Raw genomic sequence first — 3680 nt, 5'->3', positions numbered from 1 at the left:
AGTTTGAAATTCCTGGATAATTGCCTTTGAGAAGCTGGAAATAATTTCCTTAACTCCATCTCTTTTTTAAAAATTTTTTTCGTTTATTTTTATTTATTTGAGAGCAACAGACAGAGAGAGAAAGAGGCAGAGAGAGAGAGAGAGAGAGAGAGAGAGAGAGAGAGAGAATGGGCACGCCAGGGCTTCCAGCCACTGCAAACGAACTCCAGACGCGTGCGCCCCCTTGTGCATCTGGCTAACGTGGGTCCTGGGGAATTGAGCCTCGAACCGGGACCTTTAGGCTTCACAGGCAAGCGCCTAACCGCTAAGCCATCACTCCAGCCAATCCTTAACTCCATCTCTTAGTTTCCACAGGCACATTGAGAAACCATGAACAACTTTAATAAGGAAGAGATTGACTGCCACATCCTTGATGAAGGCTTTACTGCCAAGGACATTCTGGACCAAAAAATTAATGAAGTTTCTTCTTCTGATGATAAGAATGCTTTTTATGTTGCGGACCTTGGAGACATTCTAAAGAAACATGTAAGGTGGTTAAAAGCTCTTCCTTTTGTCACTCCCTTTTATGTAGTCAAATGTAATGATAGCAGAGCCACAGTGAACAACCTAGCTGCCATTGGGACAGGATTTGACTGTGCAGAGCCTTGGGGTACCTCCAGAGAGGATTATCTATGCAAATCCCTGTAAACAAGTGTCTCAAATTAAGTATGCTGCCAGGAATTGAGTCCAGATGATGACTTCTGATAGAGAAGTTGAGTTGATGAAAGTCGCCAGAGTGCACCCAAAGGCAAAGTTGGTTTTGAGAATTGCCACTGATGATCCCAAAGCGGTCCGTCGCCTCAGTGTTAAATGTGGTGCCACACTCAAAATCAGCAGATTTCTCTTGGAACGGGCAAAAGAGCTAAATATTCATGTCATTGGCATCAGCTTCCATGTAGGGAGTGGCTGTACAGATCCTGAGGCATTTGTTCAAGCAGTGTCTGATGTCCGCTGTGTCTTCGACATGGGAGCTGAGATTGGTTTCAGCATGTATCTGCTTGATCTTGGTGGTGGTATTTCTGGATCTGAGGATGTGAAGCTTAAATTTGAAGTGATCACCAGTGTGATCAACCCGGTGCTGGACAAGTACTTTCCGTCAGACTGTGGTGTGAGAATCACAGCAGAGCCGGGCAGATGCTACGTCACATCAGCTTTCACGCTTGCAGTCAATATCATTGCCAAAAAAATTGTGCTGAAGGAACAGACTGGCTCCAATGACGAAGATGAATCAAATGAGCAAACCTGTATGTATTACATGAACGGTGGGGTACATGGATCACTTAATTGCATCCTTTATGATCAGGCACATGTGAAGCCCCTGCTACAGAAGAGACCCAAACCAGATGAGAAGTATTACTCCTCCAGCATTTGGGGACAGACATGTGATGGCCTTGATCGGGTCATTGAGCAATATAACCTTCCTGAAATGCATGCGGGTGATTGGAGGCTCTTTGAAAACATGGGCGCATACACTGTTGCTGCTGTTTCTACTCTCAATGGATTCCAGAGGCCTACTGTTTATTATGTGATGTCACGACCAATGTGGCAACTCGTGAAGGAAGCTCAGAAGCACGGCTTCCCGCCCGAAGTGGAGGAGCAGGGCGTCGGCTCTCTGCCCATGTCTTGTGCTCAGGAGAGTGGGATGGACCGTCACCCGGCAGCCTGTGCTTACACTGGTATCAATGTTTGGATTCCATTCTTGTAGCTCTTAACTGCAAGTGTGGCTTGAATTAAGGGATTTGGGGGTCCACTTAACTTAATGACTGCTAGTCTCAAAATGTCTCTGTAAGAGCAGGGCTGGCGCAGATGCAGCACTGTGGAAGGCTGGGCACTGGGGTCACACTTATCTGTGTTCCTATGGAAACTATGTGAATATTTGTTTCATATGGATTTCTATTCACTTTTCAAACATACTAAAGTGTGCCCCTCAGCTGCTGAGCAAGCATTTGTAGCTTATACAATGGCAGAATGGGCTCAAAGCTCTGTGTTGTGACCTATTTTAAAAATAAAGTATCTTGAAATAAAAAATAAAAAACCTTTGCACTGGTGTTGAGTTGATGGATATGCAGTAACTGTCTAAGTAATTTGTAAGTAAGATAGACTATCACAACCTATAATCACGTATGTTAGAAGTGCTACATCTATAAGGAATGGCAATATGTGTTCACTTTTGCCACTTTAAAAACATAAAAAAAGAGATCCACATAACTGTAAAAAAAAAAAAAATGGGATTCAGGAGCTTGTCTAGTCTGCCATAATGCTGGTGATATGTGGATGAAAGTTCTCAATTGTTCAGCAACTTCCAGCTCACTTCTATGAATGAGAAGTTAGTTACTTTGGTTAAAACTTATAATTGAGGGGGTTGGAGAGATGGCTTAGCAGATAATGTGTTTGCCTGCAAAGCCAAAGGACCCAGGTTTGATTCCCCATGACCCATATACACCAGATGCATAAGGAGGTACATAAGTCTGGAGTTCATTTACAATGGCTGGAGGCCCTGGCACATCTATATTCTCTTGCTATTTCCCCCTTCTCTCCCTCTTTCTCTTTCTCCCAAATAAGTCAATAAAAATAATAGGAAACTTATTTTAAATTATTATTAAGGGTTGGAGAGATGCTTTGTGGTTAAGCCACTTTCCTGCAAAGCCAGAGGACCTAGGGTTAATTCCCCAGGACCCATATAAGCCAAGAGGATGGTGCATGCACAGATGCAGAGGGTGGTGCATGCATCTGGAGTTCATATGTAGCAGCTGGAAGCCCTGGCATGCCCATTCTCTCTCTCTCTCTCTCTTTCTCTATGTCTCTCTCAAATAAATAAATTTTAAAATTAAAAAAATATTTTAAAGTTATAACTAATATGAACAGTGGCAGTTACACTTACAAGCAATAGTTATATGGAAATCTAATATATAAGTGTTTTTGAATTTTCAGGGAAAAAGACCATTCTATCTGAAAGCAATAGACCTCAAACCTTTTGGTCTTCAAATGATTCACATCTTTTAGACTTGTTGATGACCCCAAAGAAAGTCTAGGGAGGCATAGCTATCATTAGAAATTAGAGCCAAGATGTTATTGTTTGAGTTTTTGTTTACTATTTATTTTGAAAGAGAGAAAAAGGCAGAGAGAAAGAGAGAAAGAGAAGGGGTGCACCAGAGCCACTGAAAATGAACTCCAGATGCATGTGTTCCCTTGTGCACTTGTGCAGCATTGCACACTTGCGTCAATGTGCATCTGGATATGTGGGACATGGAGATTCAAACATGAGTTCTTAGGCTTTGCAGGCAAGCGCCTTAACCACTGAGCCATTTTTTGATAAATATATTTTTAGAGAGAGGGAGACAGAGAGAGAAAGAGACAGACAGACAGACAGATGGAGAGAATTGGTGTGCCAGGGCCTCAGCCACTGTAATCGAACTCCAGATGCCTGTGCCACCTAGTGAGGATGTGCAACCATACACATGCCTCACCTTTTGTGCATCTGGCTTATGTGGGATCTGGAGTGCCGAATATGGGTCCTTAGGCTTCACAGGCAAGTGCCTTAACCACTAGGCTATCTCTCCAGCCCTGGTTTTTGTTTTTTTGAGACAGGGCCTTATTAAGTAATTCAGCTTGGCTTCAATCTCATGGTGAGCTTCCTACCT

At 43.0% G+C, this 3680-nt stretch overlaps 1 pseudogene; it reads left to right on the top strand.

Annotated features, from left to right (window-relative positions):
* The first annotated feature begins 334 nt into the window (after positions 1–334).
* On the top strand, positions 335–1744 carry LOC101593647 (annotated as a pseudogene).
* Positions 1745–3680: the final 1936 nt, after the last annotated feature.

This window comes from Jaculus jaculus, chromosome 7 (assembly GCF_020740685.1).
Source record: "Jaculus jaculus isolate mJacJac1 chromosome 7, mJacJac1.mat.Y.cur, whole genome shotgun sequence".
Taxonomy (NCBI): domain Eukaryota; kingdom Metazoa; phylum Chordata; class Mammalia; order Rodentia; family Dipodidae; genus Jaculus; species Jaculus jaculus.
The sequence above is the reverse complement of the archived record's forward strand: the minus strand, read 5'-3'. Positions and strand labels throughout refer to the sequence as shown.